This window comes from Mixophyes fleayi, chromosome 3 (assembly GCF_038048845.1).
Source record: "Mixophyes fleayi isolate aMixFle1 chromosome 3, aMixFle1.hap1, whole genome shotgun sequence".
Lineage (NCBI taxonomy): Eukaryota > Metazoa > Chordata > Amphibia > Anura > Limnodynastidae > Mixophyes > Mixophyes fleayi.
Window position 1 is genome coordinate 26,912,713 of NC_134404.1, and position 10,797 is coordinate 26,923,509.

Sequence of the window (10,797 nt, forward strand, 5' to 3'; positions counted from 1 at the left end):
AGCATACACAATTCTAATGGTCTTCCCTAATGCAATCCATGATTCCCAAGAGACATCCTTGCACACTTCAGCTGCTGCTGCTGGGGTGATACTTTTAAACAGAAACAGACCAAGAATAGTGAGCAAAGCTTTTAAAAATTGTCTGTAAAGCAAGTGCAGGAGGAACCACGTATGACAGTCAGTATCCTGTTGCACAGCAGGTCACTAAAGCCATGACAGCTATGCTAGCATTGAATGTGCATCCAATTTCTGCCATCAATGCATCAGGTTTTAGACGTTTAATTGAGGTCATTTGTCCACACCACCAAATTCCATCTCAATTCCATTTCTCCAAAACAGCAATTCTTCAGCTGTATCAGGAGGATAAACAAAAAGTAATTCAGTGCCTAGAAAATGCCATTGTATCAACTGACTACTTAACTACAGATATGAGGACAAGCAGTACTGGTCAAACAAAAGACTACACTGGGTAAGTGTATTGCCATCAGCATTAGTAGACCAGTAGCTTCAACACCATCATCCTCATCCTTTCAACATAGTAGTGCTAGCACACAATCCCAGGTCACTGACCATTCCAGGCAAGCGAGACTTTGTATTGTTGATTTTCACAAAGAGACATATCATAGCAAAATGGCTCACCCCATTAAGACTTTCCTAAGGATTCCTTATTGTCTGATAATAATGTCCTTCCCCAATGTGTCGCTGATGTTCTTTTCTAATGTGTCACAGATGTTGGTAATGGTTACCTACTTGGTGTATCTTCTTTTGTAAAATGAAAATGTAATTGATCTAGACATCTGTGACGAGGATAATGATGAGGGCGATTACATTCTAAGTCACTATGGAAGATGAAAATTACAAAAAAAAATTAATTCCAATCCATTCTCCAGTTCAACAAGATCTAAAATATTTGCTGTTGTGGGTGCTCAAACAAATCAAGCACTTCAGCCACATAAGTAGAAATCCATGTCGCTGAAGTGCTTTGTTTGTTGAAATTTGTGCATGTCCTATTTAACATATGGATGGGTGGATGGGCCCAAGGACAATTCCATCATGCACCATTTAATATTATGGCTGTTAGATGTCTACTGATGCTGCTATCTAATGACCTCTGTTTTCTACTGTCATTTCACAGTCATTGATGCCATGGTCAAAATATAGCGTGCGTGGTCTTTCATTATTTTTATTCTGGGATCAGGCCACCTCCGTCTATCCACTTGTCTAAATGTCTACTCCTGCCGCTGTCCGACTAATGACCTCCGATTACTGCTTCTTCACTTTCCATGATGCATGCTGTCTAATGTAAAACTTATTGTATCTGTGGTCTATCTTCCACCATTTTTCTTCTGGGTTCAGCCCACCCTCATCAATCAAATTGTCTAAAATGAATATCCTATCAACAAGTGCTCTCACACTATGTTTTGGAAGAGCACTTGCTGATAGGATATTCATTTTAGATAAGTTAATAGATGAAGGTTGACTGATCCCAGACGGGATTGTAGCATACTTTCTACTCAAAACTGGGTTGTTCATCCTCCTCCACATCCTTTTAGCATATTAGTGCTTGCACACAATGCAAGATCAGTCACAGGCAAGCTATTCTTTGTCTCACTTCTTTCACTAAGAAACATACTGGTGTCAATCTGTTGGAAAAACTCCGGAATGTAATTTTTAGCATTCAAGCGACCACATAGAGATACTTTATGCACAATGCTGTGCCACTATGTTTCATAAGATCTGTTTCTTTTATTAAACTGCCATGTATTATTCCCAATTTAGACAGTTGAGAAGAGATCATTAGAAAATAGACTGTAAATGACTGTTAATGATATTGAATAGTAAGTGTTCACTGCCCTCACGTGTTTTGGATTTGGATCTGTATTTTTTTTTTGCAAAAAATGCTAAATTCACATAATTTGGCTCCTTTTTTGCGCCTACATTATTAACCTCAATAATATTAATTTCCAGACATATCAGTCAATTTTGACAACCTGACAGGTCAGAATTTGATTTTCAATCAGTTCAGGCCAAAGACGGCAAGAAGCTGGCTAGTTGCCAAGCAACAGGGCAACGGCACAAATACACATCATTTTATGAAACATCTATGAAACATTTCCACATAGCAGTGGCAGAAAATAAAAGTGGTGCAAGATGGAATTGTCCTTCTTCCCTCCCACCCATCCTTATGTTGGATTAACATAATATGATTGATGGGTAGTAGACTAGACAAAGTTTTAAAGTCGACAATATAATGACACTGACAGAATTATTAGGACAATAATTGAAATGTAGACAGTATTTATTAGGTTGACAATTCAAATGTAAATAGTATTATCCATAACTCTAACCCTGTCCCTATCTCTAGACCTGTCTCTCTCCCAATAATGGTCCCTAACCCTGTCCCCATCCCTGGCCTTATCCCGTTCCCTAGACCTGTCATTACCCATATCCCTAGCCCTATAATAATACTGTCCACATTTGAATAGTGGCACTGGAGAACATGGCACTGGAGTGTGACAAGAACGATGCTACCCCTCCTGTGTCTGTGTGAGCAATTGCGCCGTATCTCCTGGGGAGGGAGGTACTTATGGAAACAAAAACCTGCGAGCTTCGACGATGCGACAATGTAGTTTTGCCTGATTTTAGATCCGAGGAAGCGGGAGAGCTCGGCACTCGGATATGCGATGTTCGGCTGCGATCAGTTTTTAAAAAACCGAGCCTGCGCATCTCTAATAGTAATGTAGAAGCAAAACAGCTCCAGAAAAAAAAAAAAATTCACATGATTTTTACCTATATTTCACAATTTTTAATTAAATTTAAAAACTCTTGAGGATTTTTGAGTAAACCAGAACCAAAACACAAAGTAGTTTCAGAACCAAAACACGGGGGTGTGCGCACATCTCTACTCTAAACTATAGAAAAGGCCTGGGGGTAAATGTATCAAGCTGAGAGTTTTCCTGGCGGGTTTGAAATACCAATCAGATTCTAGCTATCATTTATTTACTGCATTCTACAAAAAGACAGCTACAATCTGATTGGTTGCTATAGGCAACATCTCCACTTTTCAAACCCGCCGGCAAACTCTCAGCTTGATACATTTATCCCCTGGTGTGAGAATGTGAAATGCTAGTTTCCATATGTTTTGCTGGATAGCTTTGGCAAGTTTTCCCACCAGTCTTAACTCATCTATGCAAGGCAGCAGAATGAAAGGATTGCAATTGTCCCAGCTTCAATCACAGTCTATCATCATCATCATAAACATTTATTTATATTGCACCAGCAAATTCCAAAGCGCTTTACAATAAAATCTATCAATAACTATTTACAAATACAGTACAGAATGGAATTTCGGGTAATGATTACGCAAAAACACACTTGCTCCACAAGTCCACAATTAGTCTGCTTCTTATTAGTTTGTTCTATAATGAACTGTTAGCACATATTGTATGCTGTTATATTATATCCTGATAAACCGCTTCATGATTGATCTAGATTTTAAGCTCTCACGAATATGGTCTTCTCTGCTTTCTGTCTCATGTCTGCACCTTCTCTGTCAACCTCATACCTTGTTCTGTTTCTATGTATTATTGTATGATTTGTTATACTTATTGTTTGGTGCTGTAGAGTTTTGACAACATTTATGAAACCAATCTGACTGATGCAATTGTGTGTATTATGTGATAACAGGGCAATATTGTGCAAGTTAGTGTAGCCATTTAAAAATGCAATGCTATGTAAATGTTATGCAAAATCAGGAAAGAAGACACACATAAATACACATAGCATTACCCTCAGTAAACACCTGTAGAAAAGTATGTATCTTCTAACTGGCCTGGGGAGCAGGTTCTAATACTTCCTGATTTTATGCTGAAAAATTGTAGATAGGAGACCATGATTTTACTATAACTATTGAGCAATAGCACACAGTTTAAGACGCACATGTTTATGCCAAGAGAATCTCTCCAGTTTAAGGATCGGAAAATATTAAAAGACAAACTCTAATTTTATCACTGGCCTCTTATGAATTCCACCTGCACAAGATGACAGTCATGTTTGCAGTTTGGCTCCTGGAGCATTCTTGCTGCTTGCATGCATTTACTGCACCATGGTATATGTTTATAGCATGACTGGTTATCTTACTTTGGATCTCAGAGTATTTCATCATTAACAGAAGAGCCCATCTCAGAGTGGTTGCGGTTGTGTCCATTCCAGCAGTAAACAAGTTGCTGACGATCATTGTTAGATTTTCATCACAGAAATATTTTGTAGATTCTTGTTTCTCCTAAAATGAATTCAGTATAAACATAATTAAATATTTTTTTCAAGATTAAACTCAAGGACAAGATATACAAAGATATTCAGCATGGAGGTTATTTAATAAGCTCATCCATAATAATGACAATGATGCTGTAGACATCTCTGTGCATATCAACAAAGCTTTGAAAAATCTGCTGTGTGCAAACTGTTGGTAGATAATCCAGGCCCATTCCTTATATAAGCATTGTGGACCTTTCCCATGGAACTCTGACCATTTACTATATTTAGCAGGTTCTTGGTACTTACAATAACTCAGGATATCTGCTGGTCAGCTGCAGCATACGTCTATGTGTGCTGGAGAGAGATGGGATCCAATGCACTGCCTTGAAATGACAGCTGGATCCTGACTGGATGGACTCACACTTATCAAAGCAGGAGTCCACTTTCATTACAAGTTTGTGCTGAATTATTCCTTCCTCCAGTGTACATAGAGCTTTACTGCAGTTAACCTGAAGAGATCCTGCTGATCGTATGAGGACTAGATTCCACGGATAGATTCCAAATATGAATTTAAAACATTTTAATATGGAAAAAAGGGGGTTTAACATTTTATTGTGGAAAACGCCTTTAAAGACCATGAATGCTATCACTGTAGTCTGAAGCTGAATGACAGCAAAATGTAGTTTTATGGTGTCTGAGTCCAGCATAGTGCTGACTTGCTACTGCAAACTTGGCAACTCATCTAAACATATATGTGTGGTAAATGTCAAACTGGGAAGCCTTATATATCTGATCCTTTACCAAGATAATGAACAATGCTAATGCCCTATCTATTATATTTCATGTAACCTGGCTATATGCCAACCTTATGCTATATAAATATACACACACACACTAACTGAAATCCCCAGCGTTGCCTACCTGGGTCAAAGTTCTGCCCAGCTTACATCAATGGGAGGTCTCACCGGCACCTAACCCCTCTAAATTCTGCCCAAGATCCAACTGGACCACCTCGCTTTGGTTTCATCCCAGTTGGTGCAGGAGTGACTGAATGCAAAAACCAGTCAGAAAACAAACAAACAGACCAATGAATTTTATATATAAGATGTTATCCAAATCAATCTAGTGGAATACCCAGAACAGGCTCCCCAGGGCAAAGTTTTGCCCATCGTACACTAATGGGAGGTCTGACTGGGACCCTAATCCTCCCTAAAAACCTGGCAAGGATCCAATTGGACCACCTTGAATTGGTTCATCCCAATCAGTGCAGGGGTGTCTAAGATATTCACCAACAAATAAACAAATGTCTTAATTTATATATTTAGATATATACACTGTAAGAAACTCACACTGTGTGTCTCCCGGCTACTGAGAGAGAAAGGGAACCATGATGCATTATGAAATAATATGTCTCAGGCGGCTTCATTTGATCTTAGCAAAGAAGTCTTATTACTATATCAGTTTGCAGATACATAGCATCTTTCCACTCTGCCTATATCAATATCTCCTGATTTACTCTTTCACAGACACTGCAGATAGCTGCATAGATACCCCACTCTTTCCTCTAAAAGCATTTCTATTAATCTCTCTCCGACTCAGGATTTTTTAATGTATCATGGCCTCCTTTAAGAGCTCTACTATATACCAAGCTCCTGCTCACACAGTCAATATAGTGATATATCATTTTTTTATGGTTTGCTTTTGTACTATCACTGTAGGTAGCTAGCTCCTTTCTACTATGGACACTAGTTTACTTCCTTTCACTGAGAGAACCACTGTAGATAAATAGTGCCTGTGCACTCAGAGCATACAAATTTCCTTGGTTTCTTCTAAGGGTGCCTCTGCAGTTATCTAAAGCTTGTCTGCTCTGGGTTTCCAACAAAGAACTCAGTTTGTGCATATTAGAGGATCCCTTTGGATTTCTATTACTTGCTAAAGGAAAGTATTGTAGATGAGAAATGAAAGGGGGAGTAAGAGTGGAAAGAACAATCACAAGTTGTGATCAAGATATTGTGTGATTTGTCATCCCTCTTACGTTCATCTCCGCAGCCTATATATATATATATACACAAGTTAACCTGTGCATGATACTCATGCATTCTAGTCAAATCAAGCTACTTAAGGTGTTAAAAAGGTTCTTGTCATGCATTTGGGCCATAGCCCAGGCCTCCTCAAGGGAAGAGTGTTACTTCCCGACGCAAGCGCCCTTTTTTAACGTGGTTTTGTCCACATGTCACCACCTCATCATACTTCTCCATCACCTCATCCTTCATTTTCATCGCCACATCTATCCAGATGTCTATCCAGACACAGGGATCTCTCTCAGCGGTCCTGAGTATCACACTCCTCTCACTCTGTCACCCCCGGCAACTACCAACCACTCCCCACTGTCACCCCCGGCAACCACCAACCACTCCCAACTATCACTTCTTACTTCAAGAAATATATATATATATATTTTTTAAATCTTTATAAACACTTTTAACAATTAACAAATTAAATTAACAAATTAAAAACATCTTACTATACCAAATTTCAGCCCTTTCTGAATTTTGTTTTCCACACAAACTAAGAATTTAGTAGGTCAGTGTATAACTCCGCCCAGCAGGTGGCGCTGCAGCTTGGTTTTATTTTTTCCACACACACAGACAGACAGACTAACACACGCCACTAGACATTTATATTATAGATTAGTTTATATAGTGTCATCTTATTACACAGTGCTGTGCAGAGAATATTTGTCGAATTAGTCCCTTCGTATTGAAGCATACAGTCTAATTTCCCTGACAAACAGGCACATGTCCACAAGGGTCCATTTTCTTAGTCAGCAACCAATTAGCCTACCATGTATGTCTTTGGAGCACACCCAGAGGAAACCCATGCAAACACAGGTAGAACATACAAACTCCACACAGATAGGTCCCTGATTTGCCATTGTTAGCAACATTAATTTGTAAAACAGCATGTGCAGCCTCCGGGGCTCTGGATATGAGCACATGGGGGCAATTTTATGAAAAATCATTCTATATAAAAAAAAGAGCAACAGTCTAAATTAAGGTGTGATAACTATAATGCAATTCATTTTTGAAAAAAAAATACATTTGCAAAAACTTATGTTTTCTTGTATTATTATACATGTGGGTGATGCAAGCGCTTTATTTATGTAGATAGATGTTTCTCCTCATTATAACCATACCATACCACCAGTAGCTGCACAGAAATTGCAGTCGCCAACTGCGGCTTTATTATTGGTGCCTGGTAATGTTTCTGAACTTGCATAACCACACAAACCTACCACCAACAACAATTGTTAATTGCCGGGTTTATATTACCGTAATAACAGTAATACGATTAACGTGGCAGTACTTCGGGGGTAAAACATTAATACCTCTTGTTGCTTGATGAGAAAACTGTCGATAAGAGTTCTTTTTTCATTTATATCCAGCTCCTCCTTCCTCTTTGTGAATGTCTCTTTGATAAATGTTTGTGTCTTTAGGGCATTTTCAAGTATGGTTTTGTGACTTCCTGGTAACTAGCTCATTATAGATGGGAAAGTATTGTACAACTAGGAGAAATAAAATGGAAATCAAGCTATTTGTTACACCTATACCTAGTTACATCTTACACCAAAACTCATTTCCGTTTTTTTAAAATAAAATAGTGTGGTACATTTAATAACTTGGTGGCAATTTCACTGAATTTTGATGAGAAAAAACCTGGAAGAGTGTTACTTAAAGTAGGAGACGAAATAACTCAGTGGTTAGAACAATGGTGCTGAAAGACTTCCTGCAGATGTCGGTGTTGGCTTCTTCTGAAAAGTTACTTTTATAAATATATGGATATTACTGTGCAATTTCTAGTTTATTGCAGGTAGATAGAAACAGGGGCGGATTGGCCATAGACCTTACAGGGAAGTTTCCCGGTAGGCCGATGCCTAACGAGGCCACCTGGAGGCCACCTCAGATTTTCCCAGGGGCGCGTTTAGATGCGGCGGGGGGAGGCACGTACAGGAAAGCAATCTGAAATATTGGTGTTCAGTGGGCAGCAACAGGCAGCCAATTGCTAGGCTCCCACGGTGCTGTTCGGCAGACAGGAAGTCTGACTTCACTTCCTGTCTACCTGATGTGAAAAGAGACACTGCTCAGAGCAACTGAAGGTAAGTGAGGGGGGCTTAGTATACTATACTATACTAAGGGGGGGCTACCTATACTATACTATTGGGGGGCTACCTATACTACACTATACTAAGAGGGGGCTGCCTATAGTATACTATACATTTGCCCTGCATGGCTTTAGAGATGACCCACTGTGTGTAAAGTCATCACATCTAGGTTTTCCTAAATGTTACTACAACCAAATTCCTGTAGTTCTAAATCCCGCCTACTTTTGTTTTGGCCCCACCTACAGTTATTTTGGTCCCGCCGACATGAGGCCACTTCAATAACTTATTCCAGGGCCACTTTAAGTTCCCAATCCGCCCCTGGATAGACACGTCATTGTTTCTTTGTTTTTCTATAACTATCATTTAGTATTTACATGTTCCACACTATTAACCATATGTGCAATTAAGGCTGGATTATTTCAATTGATTTATTTGGTGCAGATGGGATGCAGTTGGGGGTGAGACAATAAAGAAGGAAGGTGTTGGTGGGAGTTTGGGACAGAAAAGTGAAGTAGGCAGTGCAAAAACAAAAAATATGTCCGTAAGGACATGGTCCTGCTATGCTAATGTCACATTACTGTAGAGAGTGACAAATGTAGACAGGAATGTTTTCTGCACACAATTTCTGGCTGGTTAGTGTAAGGATGGGCTTTGGTCAATGAAGGATTAAAGATTTTTCAGTGGAGCTAAGCTAGACTTTAAGATAGAAACTGAATGGGAATTGCAGTAGAAGAGGGAAGAGCAATATTGTGAATTAACTTACCATTATCATAGGAGATCCTGCAAGTCTTATGTTTTCAATTATTAAACTCATTAGTCTTATAAATACAGGATCATCGTAGTTAAAGCGATGGCCAAGTACTATGGACACGATTATATTGGCTACAGCCGCGTTCATTATTATGGAGTTTTCAAATGGTTTTCCTAGAATTAGGAAAAAAATTTAAGTAACAAAACACAAATTGTTTATGTAAAAAAGATGTAGGTTACACGATACAAGATCCGCGATATGTAAAGATAGCTATTATTATTAACAGTTCATTTATATAGCATCATCATATTAATTGGTGTCTTATAGATTATATTTTAGTAATCAAATCAATATTTGTCCCAAGGGATTTTAGGGTCTAAGATTCATTCCACAGAAATACACACTAGGGTTCGTCCTGTCAGCAGCAAACTGTGAGAAGAAGCCAGAGCACATGGAGGAAATCTGCACAAATATAAAAATATCATAGAGATCGTGTCCTGGTTGGAACTGAATTTATGGCCTCAGCATGAAGCAGTAATGCAAACCATAGCTTCACTGTGCTGCCAATGTGTTTGTGCCAATAGGACACTCAAACCTCATGCATTTGGGTATCAAATACCCAAAGGCTCTTTATAGTACTAATAGCACTATAATTGAAACTACTGAGGAGGAAAGAAATTTAAAAGTAACTATTTCAGGTGACTTAAAGGCAGGTAAGCAATGTAACAAGGGAATGAAAGAGACAAGTCAGATGCTTATGCTTGGTTGCAAAGGGGGGAGCAGTCAGTAGCAGAAATGCCACTGTATAGGTCATTAGTACAGCCTCAGCTATAATACTGTATTCAGTTCTGGAGGCCATATCTCCAAAAGGATATCAACACATTAGAGACTGTACAGAGAAGGGCAACTAAAATGGTGCATGGCCTACAGCACAAAACTTTCCTAGATAGACTAAAATATGTTAATATGTATAGTTTGGAGCAGAGAAGAGAAAGGCAGACATGATAGAAAATTTCAAATATATCAAGGGTTTTAACAAGATACAGGAGAGAAACATTCTACAAAGGAAGAGAAGTACTAGAACATGAGGACATACACTGGAACCAGAAGGAAAGAAGTTCAGAGGAAATTTCAGGAAAAATTACTTCACAGAAAGGGTAGTCAGTGTCGGACTGGCCTGCCGGGGGACCGGGCTATTCCCTGGGAGGCCCCTGTGCCTGATAGCCCCCGCCCTGTTCATTGGTGGGGCGGAATTATCTGGCTGATTATTTTGTCGGCTGCAGCTACTAAGCATACATCAGATATTTATGTACCATTTTCATTAGAGCATCAATCTCAGCGAGTTTGCCAGCTTGTCAGATGAGCACTGTCGGCAGCCTGTTCTGAAATGTTGCAGCTGCACAATCCCCAGTCCTGTGAAGTGCTGTTACAAACACTAAGAACAACATATCTGTTTGCTACATGAGCTGTGCGGGGAAGTTCACACAAAAAATCCCACATGTTGGGTGAGGCGTTATTACCTTGACATATTTACGGGGCATATCCTACACTGATGTTAACCTCATTTACCATCGAACGGAGGCTTCTTGACATTAACCACAGAAGAGTCTGATATTTTTTACATAGA